This window comes from Camelus dromedarius, chromosome 27 (assembly GCF_036321535.1).
Source record: "Camelus dromedarius isolate mCamDro1 chromosome 27, mCamDro1.pat, whole genome shotgun sequence".
Lineage (NCBI taxonomy): Eukaryota > Metazoa > Chordata > Mammalia > Artiodactyla > Camelidae > Camelus > Camelus dromedarius.
Genome location: NC_087462.1, coordinates 18,120,650 through 18,147,217, shown reverse-complemented (window position 1 = coordinate 18,147,217; position 26,568 = coordinate 18,120,650). Strand labels below are relative to the sequence as shown.

Genomic DNA, 26,568 nt, shown 5'->3' with positions numbered 1-26,568 from the left:
ATCAGGGCTGAATAATCTCTTGGGGGTGAGTAACCTTTTAAATGTTGGAAGACTAACAATTTCAGGGATCAGTAGTGCGCTTAGCAGTTTGTAACAAAGATCAGAGGACTACATTGTCCCTTATGACCATGTTTGAATATAGCAAGACCCAGATTATTTTTTCCTTCTTGCAAGTTAATCTGGAGGTTGGCATCACATTCTCCCCCCCCCCCATGTCAGTCCATCAGTTTGTGCATAGAGCAAATCTCTATGTATAGAAGTATGGTTTCTGAATTACGCTAGCACATAATCATTATTATGTGTGATTGAAGGCAGGGAGTTACCAAAGTGTCTTGGATGACTGTCCTCCTCCCACCTATAAAACTCCTGGCAAAGGGATTAATAGGCATCCTATAAACAGGCAGAGTTAAGCTCCTGAAAACAGCATTCCATTCATAGGGTTTAAATCTCTCAACCAACATGGGAAAAATAAGTTGAAAAAGTAACATCTAATTTATTCTTAAATATGTTTGGAAGGTTTGATTTCATTCCTACTCGCACAAAAGTAATTAATGCTGCATCTATCCTAAGAAATAGAGGTATATATGTTTCAATGAGTGGTCTCCAAACTTTGTTGTACATTAAAACACCTGAGCAGCATTTATGACTCCTGATGCCCAGTCTGTGCCCAGCACTAATTGAACTGAAATGCCTCAGGGTGGCTGTCAGGCATCAGTGATTTTTAAACATCCCCGGGGGAGAATGCGATTTGCAGTAATGTTTGGCAACCTGGGTTGAAACAGTCACACTCCCTACCACACCAGCTTTCTTCATTGCTTCTTTAGCTCAGTGGCTCTCAGTCTGACTGCTCATTAGAATCATGCGGCATCTTAAAATATTCCATTCGGATCCATTTGTTCTAGGGCCGGGTATATGCACCAAAAATGTTTAGCTGTTCCTCAAGTGACTTGTCATGTACAGCCAGGGTGGAGACTCACTGGGCTAGCTGATCATATGAAAAGGTAGGATAAGGTGGGTCCTTTAGTCTTTTTCTTGCAGTTAAGAGCTTTCTACATTTTAAAATTCCTGTTCATTAGCTTTGTTGAATGACTTTTCTTCTTCAATTCACTAAGCTCTAAAGTCCAACCGTTTTCCTGAATCCATTGGTGGTAGATTACCCAATAAAATACAGGATAGCCAGTTAAATTTTATTTCAGTGAAACAATGAATAATTTTTAGTACAAGTATGTTTATGCAATATTTTGGGTGTATAATAAAAATGATATACTATTTTCTGAAATTCACATTTAACTGGTGTCCTGTATTTTTATTTGCTATATCTAGCAGTGCTAATTGGTAGGAAAGCATGGCTTATTCTTGGGAAAATTAGCAGCTGAATCTGGGGAGAGTTCCATCCTTTTAATCTTCAGGGTTTATGGCCTTTTAGCTCTTAGCCCCTCTAGCTGCATAAGTGGTAGATAAAAAGGCTTGAGCAATTTGGGAATTAAAAACCACTTAAAATTCCCCAGTGAGCCAAGAAGACCCACATTGCCCTTTTACTTAGAGTGTCGTTGGGTGACCAGTAGGGGCAGGAGTATAGGAGAGGTGCGGCGTTATCCTGCAAGAAGGTAGAATATGAAAAGAGGTGAAGACCTGGAATCTTGGGTGTATACTTTGGTTGCAGGAATCCTGGTTCTGCACTCTCAAAAGGATTGCCATTTTGAGCCTTTTCTATGATTTTGAAGTACTTCAGACTTGCTTTAAAAAAATTTTTTTTGCAAGTTATTTCTTTCTAATCTATCTGAATATCAGATGCTTGCAGCTTTGGCTGGACTTGAGATAGTTTCCAGGTGAAACTGTTCTCATAGCTTACTGAGTCTGAACTAATGGAAACTTCAGAAGTCCCTGGCAATCCTGTAAGAACCCCCTAATGTCAGGAGGCTTCCCAAGCAGTTCGGATGTCTTTAAGCTTCATCGTCTAGGACTGTTTACCACTAGCTGATTCCTGAAATTTCCTTCCTCCCCGCCGTCCCAAATAGGCCTTGAAGTGTAAATAAAAGTCATGGGCGAGTGTATTTCTTGGCCAATAGCAGACTCTGTACAAAGGAAAAAGAAGTGAGATTCCATGATAATTCCCATAAAGCAGGTGTTACAATGACTTTACCAAACTTGAGCCTGACATTTTGATGAACAACTCTTGAGTGCCCCTCATAATTTCCTCCGTGGAGGAGATAGGCCAATAGGTAGTATGTCAAATCTCCCTTTGTCTGTCCACGTTTACTAATGGAAGGAGGTGAAACAGGTGAAGCACATTAACTTTTAACCTGTTAACAATGATTGTTTTTTCCACTAAGCATTAGATTAGTTTAAAAGGGAAAGACATGCTGGCAGAGAGGAGACAAAGGGTGATAAAGAGTGATAGGAGGGGGCTGAAAGCTGGCCTGCATCATGGAACATATTTGCAAGCCAGCTGGGCCCACTTTGCGCAGATGTTTTTATAGGAACCAGAGGGAGGGGCACATGTTCTAACGTTAGATACATCAGCACAGCACAGCACTGGAATATTTCTTTGCATGATGCCCCTTTCTCGTGGCTGGAGGTAGAGGTATAGGGTGAGGTTCAGAGGCATCGGGGAATTTTATTGTGCAAACTGAATTCAAGTATATTGCATACATTGATGATAAGGCTTTTTTCCAAGTTCATTTTAAAGGGGTTAATTTACATTTTATGATGCTAAGTCAGAAAACCAAAGAGCTACATGTTTATACACCTATGGATAAAACAATCTAATCATCATCAGCATTTTATTCATAGGTGAGAAGATGTGTGGTTGTTTGGAGGAAATATTTCCAAAATGGACCCCCTTGGGTTTAAATGCTGAGCTTCTCTTAGGGCAGTGCGGATGAAGCCCCTCCTCCCCAGATGGCTGGCTTGGTCTTCCACTTTTTGCCTGGAAGTGTCGGTAGCACATCTGAGCAGCATGCATTAAATGGAGGGAGTCGATCTTTCTGTGCAAGTTGGAGGTTTGCAAGTTGGTGGCCCACAGTTGTGCTATTTGGCCCACACAGTGCAGGGGGGAAAACAAAAAGAAACTTTGAGCCAAAATTCTATACTCGGAAATTTGCACCCCACACACACACACACACACATCTGGATTGTCAGCTTCCCATGAAAAATCGGAAGATTTGGCTATGCTATGCTCACATTCCTCTTGCCAGCAATGTGGTAGATCTTTGTATTTTTCTGGGCATAACATTTTCCACTTCACCACAGTCCTGTCTCTCTACCATTGGGTTTATTCATTCAGTTAAATGGGTCAGATATAAGGAGACATGTATATTACCTATTTGTATGGTTCCTATATGCATTTGAGTTTTCCATCCGTGATATGAGGAAAGCCTACATTGTTGCTCGTGTCCTCGAAGCTGATTCTGTTCTTTTTTGTACAAGTGGAGTTCTTAATATTGTTACAGATTATCTAATACTTTGCTTGAGAAAAGAACCTGACTATATTATAGCTCTAAAAAGATTATTTTTAGGTTAGAAAGATTAAAGGATCATTTATTTCTTTCCTATTTCAGTTTAGTCTACTTTAAAGTGTGAATGAATTTCTAACAGAATAATTCTTAAGTTGATTCTCTTCTTTGGCTGTGTTTTCATTAATGGAGAATTAAAGTGATCATTTAGATGAACTCATCTATAAATGGAAAACAGAAACTAGTAATTTGAATATACAGATTTTACTACAGGTAAAATCTAGCAAAGAAATGCTCAACTGTTGACTCTACTCATGTAGAGTCAGAAAAGTTTAACACAGAAGGGACTTTAGGGATAAAATTTGACTCCTTCATTTTATAGATTAAAAACTGAACTTGAGAGAGGTAAAGCAACCTATTCTGTCCAGTTTTCCCAGCACCACTTATTGAAGAGACTATCTTTTTTGTATTGTATATTCTTGCCTTCTTTTTTGTAGATTAATAGACCATAAGTGTATGGGTTCATTTCTGGGATTTCTATCCTGTTCCATTGATCTATGTGTCTGTTTTGTGGCAGTACCATACTGTTTTGATTGTTGTAGCTTTGTAGTATAGTCTGAAGTCAGGGAGCATGATTCCTCCAGCTCCATTCTTCTTTCTCAAGATTGTTTTGGCTATTTGGGGTTTTTTGTGTTTCCATACAAATTAAAAAATATTTTGTTCTAGTTCTAAGAAAAATGTTACTGGTAATTTGATAAGGATTGAAATGAATCTGTAGATTGCCTTGGGTAGTATGGTTATTTTGACAATATTGATTCTTCCCATCAAAGAACACAGACACAGTATATCTTTCCATCTATTAGTGTCATCCTCAGTTTCTTTTATCAGGGTCTTATAGTTTATGGAGTACAGGTCTTTTGCCTCCTTAAGTTGATTTACTCCTAGGTATTTTATTCTTTTTGATGCAATGGTAAATGGGATTATTTCCATAATTTCTCTTTCTGCCATTTCATTGTTAGTGTATAGAAATGCAACAGATTTCTGTATATTAATTTTGTATCCTGTAATTTTACAAAAATTAGTTGATGAGCTGTAGTAATTTTCTGGTGGTGTCTTTAGGATTTTTTATGTGTAATATCATGTCATTTGCAAACAGTGACAGTGTTATGTCTTTTCCTATTTGGATTCCTTTTATTTATTTTTCTTCTCTGATTTCTGTGGCTAGGAATTCCAAAACTATGTTGAATAAAAGTGGTGACCGTAGGCATTCTTGTTTATGGTCTTAGAGGAAATGCTTTCAGCTTTTCACCATTAAGAATGATGTTAGCTGTGGGTATGTCATATATGGCCTTTATTATGTTGAGGTATGTTCGTTCTATGCCCACTTTCTAAAGAGTTTTTATCATAAATGAATGCTGAATTTTATTAAAAGCTTTTTTTTACGTTTATTGAGATGACCATATGATTTTTATTCTTCAGTTTGTTAATGTGGTGTATCACATTGATTGATTTGTGGGTATTGAAATATCCTTACATCCTTGGAATAAGTCCCACTTAATCATTGTGTATGATCCTTTTAATGTATTGTTGGAATCCATTTGCTAGGTTTTGCTGAGGATTTTTGCATTTATGTTCATAAGTGATATTGGCCTGTAATTTTCTTTTTTTGGTGATATTTTTGTCTGGTTTTGGTATCAGGGTGATGGTGGCCTCATATAATTAGTTTGGAAGTGTTCCTTCCTCTGCAATTTTTTGGAATAGTTTCAGAAGGATTAAGTGTTAACTCTTCTCTAAATGTTTGGTAGAACTCACATGTGAAGTCATCTGTTCCTAGACTTTTGTTTGCTGGGATTTTTAAAATTACTGATTCAATTTCAGTTCTGGTAACTGGCCTGTTCATATTTCCTATTTCTTCCTGTTTCAGTCTTAGAAGATTGTATCTTTCTAAGAATTTGTCCATTTCTTCTAGGTTGTCTATTTTATTGGTGTATAGTTGCTTGTAGTAGGCACTTATGATCCTTCATACCTCTGTGGTGGTGGTGGTTGCAACTTCCCCTTTTTTATTTCTGATTTTATTGATTTGGGCCCTCCCTTTTTTCTTGATGAATCTAGCTAAAGGTTTATCAATTTTGTTTGTCTTTTCAAAGAACCAGCTCTTAGTTTCATTGATCTTTTCTATTGTACTTTTGATTTCTCCATCAAAGTTGAATAAGAGCCTTGCTGGGTAGAGTATTCTTGCTTGTAGCTATTCCTCCTTCATCACTTTAAGTATATTGTACTACTCCTTTCTGGCTTTCAGAGTTTCTGCTGAAAAATCAGCTGATAGCCTTATGAGTGTTCCCTTGTATGTTATTTGTTGCTTTCCCCTTATTGCTTTTAATATTCTCTCTTTGTCTTTAATTTTTATTGTCTTGATTATAACGTGTCTTGGGTGTGTTCCTCTTTGGGTTAATCCTGTATGGGAGTCACTGTGCTTCCTAGACTTGGGTAACTGTTTCCTTTCCCAGGTTGGGGAAGTTTTCAGCTATTATCTCTTCAAATATTTTCTCAGGCCCTTTCTCTCTGTCTTCTCCTTCTGGGTTCCCTATAATGTGAATATTAGTGCACTTGATGTTGTCCCAGAGGTCTCTTAAACTGTCTTCATTTCTTTTCATTCTTTTTTTCTTTTTCTGTTTGGTGGCAGAGATTTCCAGTACTCTAACAAGTTTTCTGATTAATTCTTCTGCCTCATTTAGTCTACTGTTGACTCCTTTGAGTGTATTTTTCATTTCCGTTATTGTGTTCTTCAATTCTGTTTGTTTGTTCTTTATATTTTCTAATTGTTTGAAACTGCTGACTTCTCACTTTGTATGTTCATTCTCCTCCTAAGTTCTGGGATCATCTTTATGATCATTACTCTGAACTCTTTCTCAGGTAGATTGCCTACCTCTGTGTCACTTTAGTTCTTCTGGGGTTTTATCTTGTCCCTTCATCTGAAACATATTCCTCTGTCACCTCATTTTGTCTCAATTACTATTTGTATTTTTATGTTTGTGGTAGCTTAGTTACATTTCTTGACCTTGGAGAGGTGGCTGTCTGTGGGAGATGTCCTATGCATCCCAGCAGCACACTCCTCTCTTGTCACAGAAGGGCCAGGGGCCAGCTGGCCCCAGGTAGTGTCTGGCCTGTGCTTGTGGACTTGGTATGCAGGCTGCAGGACTGTAGTTTTCCTGGTCTTCCCCCTGGTCTAATGCAGCCTATTCTTAATCACACTATAGGTTTGTGTCAGAACTGAGACCCAAACCCATTTTTTTGTTTTTACTTTAACCAAGGCCACTGTTATTTATATTATTTTTAATTACCTCTAAAATTATATAGTCTCAGGTTTATTTTTCAGTTTTCATTATTGCTTATTATTTATTGCAGTATTATTTGTAATAAAAATTACAATAATTTCACCATAAATATATATTTATCAGAATTACGGATGATAAAATTATAACTCATTTCGTAGGTGCTTTTCTTGAAAATTTGAAGATGACCATCAATAAAAAAATTATAATTCTTATCTTAATAAAAAGTCTTCTAAAGAACAGGAAATGCTACATGTAGTTGTCTTTGTATAACTTTAGATGACTTCCCCCCACTTCTTTCCTTTCCTTATCTGTGTCCCGAATTTTCCATAATGAATCTCTATCACTTTCATAATTGTTAGAATTTTTAAACAGTTACATAAAAGAAACAAAGGCAAATCCAGTCTGATAAAGTCATGAAGCATTTATGTGAAATTAAAATGTTCTCACACCTCATTCATTCCTGTGAGTGGAATGTAAAGACCATTTCCTGTGACTCAGATGTGCACACACAAAGAAAAAGGACTTGACACTTTCCCACAGTGAAAGAAAAATGTCTGGTGGCCATGACTGCAAGGGACATGTGCCGAGGGCTGAGACCTAGGGCACATTCTGAGCTGAATAACTCTAACTTTAAAACTGAAAATCCAGCAGTTCCAACTCCCTCAATTACAACCTCCTCACAGCATCTAACTAATCGACTTGGGCCAGTCTTCCGGGATGGACTTTTATTTTCTCAGAGATTCTGAAAGCTGAGAAGAATTTGAATTTTGATTCACGTTTGTCTAGTGTTAGGGAACTTAAAGAAAGGAAATCACCCGACCTCTCTCCCAAAGGCTACTGCAACAGCTGTGTGGTTACCAGGGGAAGAGTTTACTTGGATAGAGAAAGAAAATGCTTCTTTATAAATAATCTGTTTTTACTACTCCTGTTTCTGGGAAACCTGATACATACAATGCACCTACGAGGACTGGAGGTCAAGTTCTGACTGTGTTTTTATTAAATATTTGACTGTTTTATGTGTTGTTGTAATTGACTGAGTTTGAGACCCAGGTGATTAAGGAGCTTGTCTAAAAGGAGCTAGCATCTCTGTCTCTCTTCTCTCTTTCTGCCCTCCTCTCTATTTTGAAAACAGTAAGTTTTAAAATAGGGCTCACTATACTTTCTCATGCTCCTTAATTTTTTAAGAAGGTGAAGCATATTTTGATCTCTTAAGAAGGTGAAGCATCAGAGAACTTCTAATAGCTCATTGTTGATCCATCATTTAATGTCCTCAAGTCCTTTAACGTCCTCTCTGCAAAACTGAGGACTTGGCAGATTCTTGGGGGAATACTATTGACAAGTAGATCGAATGTTTTGTGTCTGTGAGTAAGGCACTATTTTACTTACTCTCCCTTCATTGAAGGGACACAGGCCTGTTTACAAAGAGATTATTTTAAGATCCCAGAGAAGTAGTTTTAATTTTGAATCTTAATAAAATATTCTGTCAACTTTTTCTATCAGCAGTTAACTCTTGGAGGGACTACTCCCTTTTTAAAATTTTGGTATGTTTCTAGATAAGTCATGACTGCTTTTAATTTCTAAATCAGCATTAAAACACTCCCCACCCCCAACACACACACACGCCGCTACCTCTCCCTTATCCACGCCGGTAAACTTTCCTGTTGTAGTTGGGATGGGGCACTGCTGCTGCTGGTAAGAGCTGAACTAAAGATTGTTTCAGGCAAAGTCAAGTGGCACTTCACATGGCGTAGGCATGAAACCCCTCCCTCCTGTGCCCCCACTAAGTATTTAGGTCAATTTTACTTTCTCACTTCCTCAGAGTCAGGAGTGACAAGCTGTGGCTTCAGGCTAAGTAGCTGAGTTTCTGACAGAGTCAGGAGGGTACATAGTAGTGACAAAAAGCACCTCAGTCTAGAAAGAAGAACAATTGAAAAATCCCAGGCTGCCCCATGTACTTCTCAGGTCATTCCTGGAAACAAGCTTTCTCAGTCAGCTCCCACCCCCCTACTCATGAGTCTTCCTGCTTCTCGCCCTGCAGTGAAGCAGGTATAAACCGAAGGACATTTATAGCTGAGGATGTTGGCAAGGAAGATTCCAAAGGGGAAGTTTACCACAAGCTTTAACTTCTTTTAGAAATCTTTGAAAATAACTTTTCAAATAGTTGTTGGTTTAAAATGCTAGTTCTGTTGGAGAGTGAGTGAACACTTCCTGTTATCTTATAATTGAAAGCACTTACAGGTACGTTTTATTACTTAGTAGGAGAAATAGAAAACCCAGTGGAAAATGGGTGTGCAGTTTAGTCACACCCCTGATTGAGTATGGGTTATTAATTGTTTGGTACCATGTGCAAATTTTGAAGGGAGAAACTTGGACAAGCAGTGAACTGAAAGAACATGACTAGGGAAGTAGCCAGCTCCAAAAGTCCCAGCCCGCCACTGTGGAATGGGTAAACCCCACCTCCGGAGACAGAGAAACCTTGATTCTAATCTCAGCTTTACTTCTTTATGGGGGGCAGTCTGAGAGTGGAGGCTTTCGAGCCACACTTCTTAGATCCACATTCTGTTTTCACTACTTGTTCTGTGACCCTCGGCAACCTCTTGGTGTTTCTCTTCTCAGAATGGAGATGATAATACCACCTAGTGCATAGTGTTTGAGGATTAAAGGGGATATGATGTGCAATGTGTTTGGAAAGGTGCTGCACGTTGTATGTCTTTAATAAATATTAGCTGTTATTACTAAAATGTGTCACCTTAGCAAAAGTCAGTCACGTGGCTGGTCCCTGTCTCAGTGTCCCCATATTTGAGGGGAGAAGAGAATCATTATAAGGGTTAGTTGAGAACATGTGTTTTGTTAATTTAATTTTAACCTTTTATTTGAAAAATTGCAAACACACACAAGTAGAGTCTAGAGTGACTTCAGTTTCCAGTTGCACAGGTAAGGAGCTTAGAAGTCGCACTCCATTCTAACAGCAAATAAAAAGCCGAACAAACTAAAAATTCAGCAACTCTTCTTGGATCTGTAGGGAAGGGGAGGACACAGGGCAAACCGTTGCCCCCAAAATTGGAGAGACAGGTGAATGTAGGGAGGCACGGCTTCCGGGAACAGAGACTCACAAGTGGGTCTGTAACTAACCAATTGCTGGAGATTCCCCGCAGACAAGTCTGAGAGCTAAAAACTTCAGGGAGACCCAGGCGGGCGCTGGGACACAATATTGTAAGATTTATTTCCAGGAGCTTGACCAGGTTCTCACAGTAAATATTAGAGAAAAAGCTCCTCATGCTTCCAGCAGGGGAGGAGAAAGGAACCATTTTGAAATATGTCAGAGCACTGTTCTTTACCAAGGCTTGCCCTCAGGAGAAACTGGTTAACCAGAGCCTAACCAGAGCCTAACCTGCTGGAGTATTATCAGAGCCTAACTCACCCTGGGATGGGAAATACTCAACTCTAGTCTACTCTAGCGGCTTTGTCCCACCTTGTGAGGTTCACAGTCCAGAGACACAGGCTCACTAAAAGGCTGAAACCTGATGACAGGACGATAGAGCACCTCCCCTCCCCCACGCCTCACTGCCGTGTTACTAAAGGCCTATTTACATCGTGTCTGGTACATCGTGTCTGGCTATCAAGAAAAAAGTTACAAGTTACACCAAAAGCAAAAAATGAAAAAAACCCCACAATTTGAAGAGATAGAGCATGCATTAGCACCAGACATGGCAGGGATGTTGGAGTTATCAGACTGGGAATTTAAAACAACTATGATTAATATGCTGAGGACTGTCATGGATAAAGTAGTTGGCATGCAAGCACAGATGGGCAATGTAAGCAGAGAGATGGAAATCCAAAGAGAGAACCAAAAAGAAATGCTAGAGAGACTAATGTAATTACAGTGGACCCTGAACAACACAGGTTTGCACTGCAAGGGTCCACTTACACGTGGAAGTTTTTAAATGCATACATGCTATAGTACTACATGATCTGTGGTTGGTTGAATCCAAGGGTGTGGAACTGCAGGTATAGAGGGCTGGCTGTAAAGTTATACACATATTTTTGACTGTACCAGGGGTTGGTGCCCTAAACCCCACATTGTTCAAGGATTCAACTGTAACCCCGCATGCCCATCCAAATTTTAACGATGATCATTTTTTGGCATTTTTGTTTTAACTATTGCCCCGTCCGTTTTTTTACTGGGACTTTTTGAGCAAATTATAGATGTGCTATTATTTTAACCATAAATTCTTAAGCTTGCAGGTGCAATAGATTGTTTGCAAGATGGCTGCAGTGATTCTCCTGTGTGCCGCTTCTTTGTTATGTGACTTTGTGACTCCTCCCATTAGGAGGCCAAATCTGTTTCTGGTCTTGTGATGTGCCTTGATTAATGAATGTGGCAAAAGTGATGGTTGGGATTCCAAATCCATGCCTTGTAATTCCTAGATAAAATAATTGTTCAGCTGAATCCAGTCCAAGTGGCTGGCTTTACCAAATTGTGAGTAAATAGTGCTACTAAGTTTGGGGTAGTTTATTATGTAGCAAAAGATACCTAACACAAAGATGTGTTTTTTAAAATGCCCGACACAGATCTGCGTATATAACAAATATGTTTTACTTTTACCATCCTTACCTGGCAACTGAACTTACAAGGCATGAGACATTTTACAACTCGGAGGGAGAGTGTCAATGTGTTAGGGTCAGTATGGAAACAGTGTTTCATAACGTTCTTTCTAACTACAAGCCTTTGGTGGCTGAACTGGATATTCCAGCCTAAGGTCCAAAGAATGTTGATCCTTGATCCAAGCTTTATTGGATGATGGTCTCTTTTGAGAATCTGATAAAACCTATGGAGCTTTTTCATAGAAAAAAATTCTTGAGTACACAGAACCCCTTGCTGCGCGTGTGCGCACGCACACACACACGCGCGCGCACGCACACACACACACACACACACACACACATCTGCTTACGTCATGGGGGCTCATGTACCAGTCAATGTATGGATATAGTTAAGAAACTCTGACCTTGGGTAAGCAGACCCTTACCATGTAGCCTGGGGCTACATGGTCAACTCTGAAGAATCCGTGTGTGACTGTTTGTGTCTGTTTCCATTGCTATTGCTGCTGCAACTACTAATGAATGAGGAGGAACTGTTGGTTTGGGTTTCTGGCTAGGTTTCTGGTTTAGAGTGTGAAAGCTTCTTGACTAATGCTTGGTTTAAGCAGGTTTATTTCAAGGCCTTTCAAAGCTTTCAGCTCATTCTTCCCACTCCCAGCCCAGATCTTCCTTTAGTCTGAGTTTGGGGTGATAGAATGTTCTAGAACTGGGCAGCTCCTCAGCAAAACCTTAGCCGCTGCACCTCACCATACTGCTGGCGCTGTCCGATGTGCTGGATGCTTCCATGTGACTTGGCTGTGCTTTTCTGCAAGACTACTCGATAATTCATTTGGCTTGTGCCGAATGTAAATATTTGCCTTGGTTCTTATTTTATCACTGCTTGATTGTTTTCTGTGCTGTTTACCACACACTAGTTTGTTCCTTATCTTCTTGATAGAAATGGCCAGTCCTTTGGCCACTGAGTCCATCCTTTACTAATACCCCTTAGGGCCCAATACTCTCCAGGAATGGTCAAGGATGAAAGGAAGCAAGGAGATGCTGAAGAACAGAGAGCCAGCACAGAAACTCAGGTGAACTGAGAAACTGGAATGCCTCTCAGGTTGATATCAAAGTAACTTCACTGTCTGTAAGAGAGATAAATGAAAGATATTTATTATTAATAAATACAAAGTAGTACTCACTCTATACTTATTCTTTTTCTCCTCACTTTGTTTTATTTGTAATAAAACTTACCACGTTGCCTAATAACACACATTTGTTTATTGTTTACTTTCCTCCATTTTAATGTGAATTCCATTAGAACACAGACGGTGCCAAATCCCTAAAACAGTGGCTGGTACATAATAGGTGCTCTGTAATTATTTAAATTACTTTTTTATTTAATGAATAGCTGAACAGTTGAATGAAGCAATGTTAATAACCTGGCATTTCCCAAAGCTTTTCCAACATTGGGGTGCATAAGAATACCCTGGAGAGGGTCCTTAAAAGATTAAACTGTTTGGCCTATATCTTTAGAGACTCTTATCATTAGTATGAAAACTGAATTCCAGAATCAGGTATCTGAACTCTCCAAGTGATGCTGTGCTAAGTGGTCCAAGGAAAGGGCTTTGAAAAAGCTGTCTTATGTGACATATATTCCCTCCAAAAACGTACACCAGGAACACTTAGCGGAACAGTAGAGTTCCATCCTTTGTCCCTGGCAATTTGGGATAAATAAAAATATACTCAGAATGTTAAAAAAAATCAAATAGATAACTCATTCTCATTTAACATAATTTTCTTCCTGTTTTCAACCCCATATTTTCACTATCCCTTTTACAGGCTTTTCTGAGATACACATCTCACAAAGACTGAAAATTTCTCTTGACTAGATATTTCTTCCAAACTGAGGAAAATTTAGTAGCATTCATTGAGACTATAAAAAGAAATGTTTGGAGAATTGTCAGAGTCGCTTTTGCCATTGGAGTCTTTAATTTAAAGAGCATATAGGCCACCAACATCTACAACAAAAAAATCAGTTAAGCCTTGAAGGATACAATCGAGTAATTTATTAAACAAACATGCAAAAGCAACATAAATTGTTAAAAATATTTTTAAGTTTTAAACTTTTTTACTTATCAAAGAAACGCAGATTTAAAGAATAAAGAGATTTTTTTTTTGACCAGTTTGGCAAAAATTAACATCCAGTTTTGGAACTGGTATGGAAAAACAGAGAATATTGTATATAGAAACAAGTACTCTTACATGGCCTGGAAGAACTTTTCTAAAGGGCAGCTTGGAAATAAGTGCCAAAATTTTAAATGTGGATATTATTTGGCCCAGCAGTTATCTTTTGTGGAATGTATCTTTAGACAATTATTGGACGTATGTTGAAAGATATATTTAAAGGATATTCGTAGACAGGCCATTTATAAAATTATATATTTTAAACAACATTTATATCAACCTATTTAGGATTAATGAAATTAATTGACATATTTCCATTCAATAAAAATAACTGACATTTATGGAGCACTTACTATTTTCCTGACTCTGCTAAATTCATTATACAGATTAGCTCATTGAATTTTCACAACAGCCCCCTGTGTATTATCGTTTGATTTTAAAGATGTGGAGAGTGAGGCACAAAGAGGTTGAGGGTTGTGCAGGGTTATGCAGCTGATAAGTGGTAGAGTTGGGGGTGACACCCAGGGAGTCTGGCCTGATTGATTCTGCTCTTAACCACTACATATGGAATATAACACAACAACTATGTGGAAAGGGGACAAGGATATATTCAGTAGAGGAGAGTCAATTGCAGAAAAAGCTGGCATGGTTACAGAAGACTGGAGTGTGGAAGGACAAATATAGGTAGAATGCTTAGAATGACATTTGAAAGGACATATACAAAATATATTGTATCAGAGGTTACTCTTAGGTGATTTTCACTTTCTCTTTTGTAATTCCTTACAACCTAAGGTATTTTTTTAAATTGGCCAACTTTTAGCCTCAATTTGCTTTGGTAAATGTTGAGGCATTCCTCTTTGACTCCAATGGCACTTGGTTTTCCCTGCTAATGTTTTCTACAAACCAGGGCCTTCCTAAATTTAAGTTGTTCAGTAGTTTAATGTTTGTTCCATACCTATATTTTAGTACAACCCTTGATCTAACTATCCTGGAAGTTGTAATTAAGGAGATACGTGGGGATATGGAGATGTAATACTGAAATGATTGTAATAGACATGGTCACTGGGCTGACCCAAGAGCCACTGAAGGGATCTCCACTCGACAGGCTGGAGAAGCTGGATACTCACTCTTGCAGGCCCCTTTGGACCTACAGTTGGCCGTGTGTGACACATGAGGCCAAAGGGGCTGGCTGCTGCGCAAGCTTCTGTAAAATACCGTGTTTTCCTGGAAGAAAGACCAAACCTAACTGGCACTGCTCCCCTCTCTCCTGAGTCATTCGGCAAGTTGTGAGGATATGATTTTTGCACCCATTATGTAACCATGAGGGAAAGATCGAGAGATAGTCTGACCCTAACTTATAGTGCGGCTGAACCAAGTCCAGCTGAAGTCTGCCTCTAGACTTGTTTTTTGGGAGAAAGAAAACCTTATTTGTTTAAGCCACCATCAACTCTTGTAGTAGTTGCACCAAGCATATTCCCAATGGATACAGCACTCAAAATGCTCATATACTATTCTTTCTTGCATTTAAAATATGTTTTGTATCTTACCTTGCATAGAAATATTTTTGAATCATTTTTATGGACTACTAAAGACTGCAACTAGAACTGAAATTAGAACAATTCAAATTAGAGTTCGCCTGGTTAAATTTCTTCTTTTCACATAAACAAAAAATTAGTATTTAGGGAGAGTAAGTGATTAGCATACGGTTATGGGACTAGTGGTTAACTGTAAAAATCATTTTTAGAATTTTGCATGGCGTCACTTTCAGATGGCTATTTCTGATGACTACATATCCCAAGTCATAAGGTGTATGAAGTACAGGATGATAGACTATGAATATCCCACAGCATCTCAGTAGATACACTGCCTGACAAGAAATATGTCTGCTTTTTACCCTGAGCATGGGAACTGCTGGCTGATGGATTCACAGAGGATACAAATGGAAGAATGCTTGCCCTGGTGTGTTGGTAGCTGTTCTTCATCATAGGCACTCAAAGAGTCAGTTTGTTGGATGATTTTGGCCACTTATAGAGGCTGAGATGTGCAAGCGTATGACAGCCAGTGCAGCAGTGAACTCATTATTTTTGTCTAAAAGGTCAGCGCAGCCTCTGCTGGAACATCTTTTTGGGATTTCTGTATCACTCACAGCTAATGGGTCTGGACTTGCCACTTACATTTCCAAAGTGAATTCCAGCGGTATAATATCATTTTAGAATGAAGCCTTAAAAAGGAAGAAGGTGGATGCTGAGGTCATAATATGGAAACCTTTCCACAAGATGTTTATTCAAATAGCTGCATTTGAATGTGTACCAAGGAGGTCTTTTCCTCCTGGTTAAGCAGTAAGATGATCCAAAAAAAAAAAAAAATCAGAAGACAGAGCTATATCCTAAACACTTGTGAGTTCAGCTCTCAGCTCAGAAGTCATTGCCAGTGGAGCGTTCCCTGATCCTTCAGTCGGAGGCAGTCCCACAGCCACTCTAAGGTATCACTCCATTTTGGTTTCTTCTAGGCAGTTGTCACCATCTGACCATTATTTTATTAATTTTGTTCTTTTTTCAATGTCTCTCACCCCTTACTAACTAGCTAACTTACTAAGAGGCAGTGGGACCCACTCTGTCTTGTTCACCGTGGCACACCCAGCTAAGATGCCAGGTTCCAGAGTAGGAGTTCAATAAATATTTGTTGCATGAATTAAAGAATGACTATGATGCTCTCTCTAACGACTTTGGCTAATTACTCAAGTCAATAAATTGTCTTTTATGGGTGAAATAGAAGATGGAGCCTCTCTTTTCAATTTTGATGATGGTATTGATTTATGTATTAGCCAAGCACTCATGCATCTCAGTCCAAAGAGTTATAATGTAAATATATGGGAAAATATCAGAGCAATTAGAATTAGCACATGCCTTAGTCACAATAAAATGCATATTTGTGTGTGTGTGTGTGTGTGTGTGTGTACACATATAGATCAGACTTATATAACTTGGTTTTGCCTGAGTGGCCAATGGGAGCAAGAGCCTGATACTGTGCCCATGAGAGAAGAACCTGGAGAGAGCCTTGAAGTGCCTCACCCACCCTCAGGATGGAAAGCATGTGGGATGTGGTGTAGCAAGGGCATTATTCAGCTCCAAAGAGCAGCTAAGCCGCCAACAAACTGAATTTTCAGAGTAAGGTGAACGTTAATTACAAATGTCAAGATTAGAGTTTGCTTTTTCTGCAGATTCCATGAGGTCTCTAAGCAACTTGATCTTTGAATTCCCAAGGTACTGAAAATCTGTAGAGGAGAGATTATTATCTTAATGTTGCAAGAATTTCTACCTTGAGTGCTGCCAAGTAAAAATCTAGCTTAATGACACAGACCACAAGGAATATTTCTGGGGTTTTTTTTCAAAGAGCTAACATTTAATACACAGTTTAAGTTGATAATTGTAACTGTAAATGCTTCCAAAATTCTATGAGTATACAAGGTGCCTTACCTGAGTTTAGAGAAACAACTCTGTAATCACCAAAATTGGATATTGATTTTAGAAAGCCTTTCCATGTGCTACTTTTTAAAAGTATTTGGCACTTTAAAAATGTTTTGTCATTTTAACAGAGAAGCACTTCCCAGAAGAGGAATTTGGCTCCCGGAAGGCAAAAAGCTGAGTCCTCATATTCAATATTCATAAATATGAAGTCACCTCCTCTCTTGCCCCAATCCATTAATACTGATTGCAGAGGATCCTTGGGAACGGAATCCAGATTGAATTAGCAGCGTCCAAGGTTTGGAGTGAGTTACAAATGTCTAAGCAAAATCTGTTTGTTAGAGTGAAAATATTGTTTTTGGAATAGAGTCTCAGGCCACAGAAACATAGGTGAAAAAGAAATGTAACACTTTTTATTTTTTTTTAGCACTGACCCTCATCTCAGGATTAAGTCCCCATTCTGTTGAGTGACATAAAACAAAAAGTCATTTGTGGTTAAGTCAGTCTTTCCAGGTTTCAGCTCAGTAAGTTGAGAGTTTTTCCATTCTTCTTTCTGGAGTGGCAGAAAGCATCCTGGCATCAGGGAGATGAGCCCTCAGCTGGCAATTTACAGATCCCTCTGGAGCGCTGGAAATGATACAAAGTTTGGCTGCTCTGCTCTGCCTTGGGTAACGTGGCTGGCTGTCTCAAGCCCTCTTGGCTCTCAACACTCCACACAGCCCTCTTTACCTTATTCCTCCAGGCAAGGCTGCTACTGCCCAGGAATCCACGTCAGAAGCGGAGTGCAAGTCCCCTCTGCTATCACATCTGAGTATTATTTTCCCTTTTGCAACAAACACCTGTTTGCTGAGAGCCCCTGATCAGCATCTCACTGTTTTGCTCTCCTTTCTGATTGTCTCTTTCTTCCCATCTCAAAAAGTGTGTTAATTTTGAAAACCTCAACCTTCAGGAAAGTTGTAAGACTAATATAATGAATATCTGTACACCTTTTATCTAGACACACCATTGGCTAACTTTTTGTCTCATTTGCTCTATCTCTCTGTCTACACACACACAACACACACACACACACACACACACACACTTTCCCGCCCCCACCCCCACCCCCCGCGGATCAATAAAGAGCTAGTTGCCTACATCATGTCATTTAACCCTAAAATACCTCACCATGTGTCTCCCAAGAGCAAGGCATCTTCTACCTTATCACATTTGGGAATTTAGTGTGGACAAAATGCCTTTATTAGTATTGCTAACATAGATCTATATACAGAAATTTCCAGTCATCTCAGCCATGCCCATTATGGATATTTTTCCCTTTCTAATCTGGGATCCACTTCAGAATCACTCACTGCATTTAGTCATCATGGAGCTTTACTCCCCTTTGATTAAGAATATCCGCCCAGAGGAATTGTTTTCTCGTTCGAGTGCATGGAGGGAGAGACGGTGAAAGCAGGGAGGGAAAAACTCACTCTGTTCTTCAGGCAGAGCCCTTAGTTTTTAAAGGTCAAAAACCAAGAGATCAATTCTTCTGTCACTATTTATAATTTTGCTCCTAGACGCCTATCCTGTGGGCCATGAGTGCCAGCAAAGGAAGGCTGGGGGGAGGATAAACCGTGCTAATTAGTATTACACTTTACCTTATTATCTTGCCCCCGTGTTATTACAGAAAAATGGATTTTTGTCTCCCATTAAAGTGCATTTTCTCCTTGGGAATTTTTGGTAGTCCCCCAGTGTCATCTTGTTCTTCCTTGTGGAACTCAGTCTTGAAGAATGACGTTCTTCACTCTCGTTTCCCTCCATCTCTCTGTCTCTGTCGCTGTCTCTCAGACTCCTTCCTACTCTCCTGTTACTGCAGCTGATGCCTTAGAGCAAATACTTTAGTTGGCTTCTTGGTGGGACATCTTGGACACTGACTGCGTTGAGAAAGACAATCATGTGGATCAGTTATGAAGTCAGTGACGTCACAGATGAAAATTTGCAGGACCTTGTAACAAAGTGAGTTGCTTTCAGGCAGATTTCCTGAATAGCTAAACGCATCAGTAGCAGCTCACATTTAGTGAAGCAAGTTAAGACTGTCTTTGCTTCCCGGTAGTCTCTGAAACTCTGAGCTCAGTTTATTCATTAGAGCTGATAACTTGCGAAGTTTAAATCAGTTGCAGATTTTCAATATGACAACCTTGCTACTTTTGAAAAGCTTACGTCATAAAACCAACAACTTTACGACAATGAACTAAGGGCCTTTTGTGCTGTTCTAGGCAGTATTTTATTTGACATCAGGGAGATGTTATGTAAATACCTCACTGATAGAAATGCAAAAGAGTAATCACTCTTGTTCAAAAATGGCATAAACAGTTGAGCTCAGATTCTGGGATTTATTCAACTAACCCTCAAAACAAGCTTTGCTGCTGCTGGGATGTGCAGAAAAATAAAAAGAAAAAAAAACTATCTTCGAAAAACAAGTCACAGACTGGGAAAACATATTCACTATACACCTACATGATAAAGGAGTTGTATCAGAATATGTAAAGAACTCTTACAGTTCAATAGTAAGAAGGGAAACAGTCCCATTAAAAATAGACAAAAGGTGCAGACAGACACTTTGGTTAATAAGCAGACAAAAAGGTGCTCAATCACATGTCACTGGCAACTTGTAAACTCTAATGCGATACCACTTCAAAACCACTAGAGTGAATAAAGTTAAAGAGGCTACTCAGACCAAGTATTCGCAACCCAATGTCTATCAATATGTGAATATATTCGTATGTCTGTACAGTGGGATACTGCTCTGAAAAACAATAAACAGTAATGAGGCAAACACCTGGACACATCTCAGAATACTTCCACTGAGTGAAAAAAAGCCAGGCAAAGAAGAGTATACATATTGTATGATTCCTTTCACGTGAAATTCTAGGAAATGCAAAGTTATTTGTAGAGACAGAAATCATACCAGTAGGTGCCTGGAGATGGGGGGGAGGTGAGGCGGGGTGGGCTCCCCAGGGGCACGAAGGAACTTTGGAGGATGGTCCATGTTTTAGTATCTTGGTTGTGGTGATGGTTCCACAGGTGGATAGCTGTGTCAGAACTCATCAAATTGTACACATTACATTTGTGCAGTTCATTGTATGTCAGTTATCCCTCCATAAAGGTGTTTTATAAAAAAAAGAAAGCATGGATTGGAAGAAAACGTTTGCAATATGTAAGACTAAAACGTTTGCAATATGCAATATCTAGAATACTAAAAATAAAAAACGTTTCCACAGATCAATAAGGAAAAAAAGCAACTCAATAGGAAAAATGGGCAAATATCTCTAATGGGATTATATATTTGACCACAGTAGCACAGGAGTAAGAAGGCAGGATAAAAGTAAATGGATTTACGGTGTTTCTAACACCCTTGAGTTTCTTAGGTATTGACAAAAGTACTCATTTATATTAGATTTAAATACACTGAGTGAATTTCGTAGTTTCTAAGAAAACCACTATAATGTAAAAACACATGACAAACAAGAAATGAAAAATGGGAATATAAAAAACATCTTTTTTAAGCTTCCCATCCCAGGAGCTCTGAGTTTAAGTCTTTCCTATACCTCTCCACCCTCGGTTCACTGTTCCAAACAGGACCAATTTGTGGATTGTTCAGATTTCTTACTTTTTGTTTTTTCTTCTTTCTAGTTTGGGGTAAGCATTGTGTGTGCATATGTATATATAATTTTGTTTTTTAATTTTTGCTGCTGCTGTTTATTACTATTGTTGTTGTTATTTCCTATGACTAATTATTTGCCCCATGCGAGAGGGAAAATTTAATCTGCTAATTACCCAAAATCCAGGTAAAATATGTAGCTGAGAAGGAATTTGAAACTCATACTTTAAATGTATGATGCGTATAGTTTTTATCTGTACTGTCACAGTGTTCTTTTCTAGCAAACAGGTAACTGGGAGTTGCTGTGTTTTGCTTTCAGATTTATTGCCGGGTCAAAGATAGGGTCCCATCCCACTTAGGTGCTTTAGCCGCTTAATGCAGGCTCCTGCCCTGAAGCCCGCGCTCATTAGATCCCCTAGTTCTGCTGAGTTCTGAGTCCTGCTCAGTCAGGACTGGTGGATGCCAGAGAGCCAGGTGAGAGGTTGTAAGTTTACAGCCTTGAATCTACAGTATCGCCACCAAATATTTATTACTTTTATAAATATTTATTTACTTTTTGTAATTTATTACAAAATTATTACTACTATTTTATCAAGTTTACCAAATATATATAATATATATATTTACTCACGTATTTACTTTTGTTATTCATTACTTCCTAGTTCCTTGTGCTTCAGTCTGGTATCATTTTCCTTCCACGTGAGTAACTTTATTATTTCTTTTATGGTTAATCTGCTGCTGACAAATTACCTCAGTATTTATTTGTATGAAAATGTCTTTATTTTTGCCTTCATTTCTAAAGGATATTTTTGTTGGGCATTGAAGTATAAATCGACAGTTATTTTCTTTCAGTGTTTTCCAGATATACTTCCATTGTGCTCTGACTTCCATCATTTATGTTGTCAGTATCATTTTTGTCTCATTGGTTAGTAACGCATCTTTTTTTCTTTGTCTACTTTTTATTTTGAAAAAATTCAAAACAATAGAAAATTTGAAAAAGTAATACTAATATAGACCAATTTTTTTTTTAACATTTCCCACATTTGCCTTCTCTCTCTGCCCGCTTATATATATATAAGGGAGAAATAAACTACTAATACACACATACACGTGTGTATCAGTGTCTGTATGTGCACGGGAGTGTGTGTTAGATCTTTAGGAATATATTACAGATGATTTCATTGTTGAATTTAGGTCTGTAGGTTGGGTTTCCTGGAAAGCTGACTCTGAGGACTCTGAGATAGAATTTGTTATGCAAGATGTTTATTAAAGTGTTCCCTTGTAATCAAGGTCTGTGAAAGAGAGGGGAAGAAGCAGGAGCAGGAAGGACGATGTCCTTAAACCCACTATTTCGCCAATATTGGAAGTGCAAGTCAAATATTTTTGAGGGTAGGGATTCTATCTTAACTGTGGGGAGGGAGTCTTTATTTTCCAGTGTCCCATGCCTTACAGTTACGAGGTTGCCTAGGGAAGCAAAAATCATCATAGAATTAAAATATTCAATATGATGTTCAGTAATGAGCTGTTTATAATATTTGTCCTCACTCAAAAATCCAATCCTCGTAACAGTAGAATCTGTGTATCCTAATCCATCGCACCAACCAGTCTGTCGAGTTGTTTTGCTTCAGACAGTCTCATGCTAGGCAGGATCCCTACCATGGGTTAGTCTGAAATTACAGTGTTAGCGAGGCTGTGATCTCATCTGAGGCTTGGAGTTTTCTTTCAAACTCAGTAGTTGGTGGGGTTCAGTTTCTTGTGATTATAGGACTATAATCTCCATTTATATAGTAGATTATATAGGATAGTCACTGTTTCTTGCTCGTTGCCAGCAGGGACAGCTCTCAGCTCCTAGAGGCTACCCTCAGGTCTTTGCCACGTGTCCCCTTCCATGCCAGTTCACATGGGGCTGTTTGCTTCTTTAAGGCCAACTCACTCCAGTCTGCTATGACAGAGTCTCATATAACACAACATAATTGCAGGAATAACTAACCCATCATAGTTACAGTCCCCACCCACGCTCATAAGGAGGGAATTACCCAGCACATACACACCAGCAGGCAGGAATCTTGGGGGCTGCCTTAGAACTCTGTCTGCTGCAGCAAGGTTTAATGACATTGATGAAAATGACGTTTGGAGAACTGCTTGATTCCTACCTAGATCACTGATCAGTGAGTAGACCAGTTAACAAAAGAAAACAAAACAAGACAGACCCCAAAATGAACAAAAATGGTGATATTTCAAAAGGGAATGATTTGGCTATCAGGGGATTAAGAGATGCCTTTAGAAAAAATTGTTAAATACCCTAGTTTTTACAAAAAACTGTTCAGATAATCAGCTTTGAAATAAAGGATATTGTATTAGGCTCTCATAAAATTGTTAGAGAAATTTTGTGTCTCTAAACATAATAAGAAGGTGATTCATTCTTTGTCCTAATAATTAGAAGATAGTTACAATTTAAATTTTCTATGTTATGAAAATAAAAATGGAAGCAGTTTTGTTTTTAAAATTTCATTTTTTAGGGTAAATCCCCAATCACATTTATCTATCACAATTTACTGTGAAATTTTGGTCCCATTTTGAGTTGATTTAATTTTTGTGGCCTTTATCTGGGCTCAATTTCCCTTGGGTAATGAAGGTCTGCACTTGAAAAATATATCACGTTTGGGGAGATGATCAGGTTTGATATATGACACTCAGGGACCATTTCTGTCTAATGATTAGCTATTATTCAAAGATACTGTGTAGTTAAGAGGACTAAATTATCATTTTTAGTATCTATAGATATTAGCTCAGCTGGTTAGACTGCCCATGAAACTATTCATTGAGCCATAATCTCAGTTTTTCCCTGGGGCCTGATATTCAAAACTATTTACAAACAAGAAGCATGGGTGGTTACCAGTCAGAATGAATGCTTGCCATAAACAAATGGTAGGGCCATACCGGGGCATGTCAGGCAACTAAGCAAATACCACCCTGTTTGGGATATTTCATTTCACTCTGGGCCAGTTGTCATACTGCATTTCAATCCCCAGTTTTCTTTATAAATGATTATACTGATACCACACTAGCCAAAGGAAAAGGGTAAATTCCCTGTTAAACTATTTGAGAGTCTGCAGCTTAGTACTTAAGCATTTAAAGTGGGAACTGTATTCAATATCTTATATAAACTATAATAGAAAAAAATTTTTTAAGAATATAGAAAAAAAATTTTTAAAGAAAAAAGAATACAGATACACACACATATACACACCTGAATCACTTTGCTGTACACCTGAAACTAGCGCAGTATTGTAAATCAACTATACTTCAGTACAAAATTAAAATGAAAGTGGAATTTTTAAAAAGACTCATGAAAACTCCCTCTTTCTCTCTCCTCTCAAACAACTCCATTTTTAATTTTTTTTGTCAAGAGGACATTCCCAAAGGGAAGAGTGAATAGCTAGGAAGAAGGGTGGGACTTTTGTTCAGCCTGCGTTCTGCGAGACTGTACTTGGGATACATTAGACTTAAACTCCAGATGTTAAAAATCAATGGTTTAAAAAATCGATTTATTATTCTCTTGTTTAAAATGAGGATGGAGAGGGAAAGAAGTCTATATTATGTAGTCTAAGACACTGGCTTTGTGTAGTACTGGCTGCTGAGAAGCAGTCCCTTTGACTTTGAGGATGTTTCCAGTGTAATATTAGACCAAGGCCAGGCCTAAGGGTTGTGCAAGTCATGGCCAAAAAGTGAATGCCTCTTTCCTTTTTTTTTTTTGCACTAGCCACCTCACTTGTCTTATCATAGTCGTGCCCTTGTGTTAGATCCATGACCACAGACTGAGAAGTCCTGCTTCCCTTTTCCTAGGAAACTCAGATTTTCAGAACATTGCAAACATTTGCTTGTTCAGAATTGTTTTCACTATTCTCATTGATTATTTGTCCAATTTATCCTATTTTCAAAAGTATATATTTTTTAAAGTACATAAGTAATATATAAATCTGTGTTTGTAGAACAACTCCTCAAGTGCAGAATATAGACAAAGAAAGTGAAGATCTCCTTTCAGTTCCATCTTCCATCCAATCTGATTCCTTCTCTAGAGATGCTTGTTGCTATTGTCTGGTCCTTTCATGCTTTCGTCTATGCATTTATATACATAGAGATGTGCATTGGCCTATATACACTTAAAAATTAATAGGATCATCCTTTACGTATTGTTCTGCAACCTTTTATTCACCTCACAATGTACTTTGCAGAGTTTGCTATGGCAGGAGCTAAAGCTAGATTCTGTTCTTTCTATTTCTTTTTTGTCTGTTATTTTTACTATGTAAATTTTTATTGTATAAATTTCAAGTGTAGCTCATCATACAGAGTAATCACTACCATAAGTCTAGTTTCTGTCCGTCACCATGCACTTGACCCCTTTCACCTACTTCACCCACCCCCTGACCTCCTTCCTCTCTGATAACCGCTAATCTGTTTTCTGTATCCATGAGTTTGCTTTTATTTTATTTTGTTTTGGTTTGGTTTGGTTTGGTTTTTTGTTGTAGGTTTTTTTTTTTTATATTCCACAGGTGAGTGAAATCATGTGGTATTTGTATTTCTCCTTCTGACATTTCACTTAGCATAATACCCTTAAGGTTTGTCCATGTTGTCACAGATGGCAGGATTTCATTCATGTATGGCTGAGTATTCCATTGAAAACGTACACTACATCTTCTTTATCTGTTCTTCCACTGATGGACACTTAGGTTGTTTCCATATCTTGGCTATTATAAATAATACTGCACTGAACATTGGGATACATATATCATTTTGACTTGGCATTTTTTGTGTTCTCTGGGTAAATGTCCAGAAGTGGAACAGCTAGATCATATGATAGCTCTAGTCTTAATGTTTTGAGCAATCTCCTTATTGTTTCCATAATGGCTGCACCAATATACAGTCCCTCCACCAGGGTAGGAGGGTTCCCTTTTATCCATATCCTTTCCAACATTTGTTATTCCTTACCTTTTCAATAATAGCCATTCTAACAGGTATGAGGTGATACCTCATTGTGGTTTTGATTTGCTTTTCCCTGATAATTAGTGATGTGAAAATCTTTTTATGTGCCTGTTTGCCATCTGTGTGTCTTCTTTGGAAAAGTATTTATTCACATTGCCTGCCCATTTTTGAATTGGATTTTTGTTGTTGTTGTTGAGTTGTATGAGTTCTTTATATATTTTGATTATTAACCCCTTGTTGGATATGTGACATGCAAATATCTTCTCCCATTCAATCGACTGCCTTTTCGTTTTGATGATGGTTTCTTTTATTGTGCAGAAGCTTTTTAGTTTTTAGTAGTCCCCTTTATTTTTGCTTTTGTTTCCCTTACTTTTGGAGTTAGATCCACAAAAACATCACAAGACCAGTGTCAGTGAGATTACCACCTCTATGTATTCTTTTAGGAATTTTATGGTTCCTGGTCTTACATTCAAGTCTTTCATCCATTTTGAGTTAATGTTTGTGTACAGTGTAATATTGCAATCTAGTTTCATTCTTTTGCATGTCCAGTTTTCCCATCACGATTATTCAAGAGACTGTCCTCTGCAATTTTTTTGGAGTAGTTTCAGAAGGGTAAGTGTTAACTCTTCTCTAAATGTTCAGTAGAATTCACCTGTGAAGTCCTCTGGTCCTGGACTTTTGTTTGTTGTGATTTTTTTTTAAATTACTGATTCAATTTCAGTACTGCCAATTAGTACTGTTTCTTCCTAGTTCTGTTTCTTCCTAGTTCAGCTTTGGGAGATTGTACCTTTCTAAGAGTTTGTCCATTTCCTCTACGTTGTGCATTTTATTGGTGTATAGTTGCTCAGAGTAGACTCTTATGATCCTTTGCATTTCTGTAATGTTGGTTGTAAGTTCTCCTTTTTCATTTCTGGTTTTATAGT

General features: G+C 38.3%; 1 long non-coding RNA gene across 1 annotated transcript in view; it reads left to right on the top strand.

Annotated features, from left to right (window-relative positions):
- Positions 1 to 26,568, top strand: part of LOC116148504 (uncharacterized) — a 183,604-nt gene that overhangs the window by 5,888 nt on the left and 151,148 nt on the right. Inside the window, exon 3 of the long non-coding RNA XR_004132057.2 lies at positions 21,325 to 21,361. This is a non-coding gene — a long non-coding RNA (uncharacterized LOC116148504). The remainder of the gene's footprint in view (positions 1 to 21,324; positions 21,362 to 26,568) is intronic.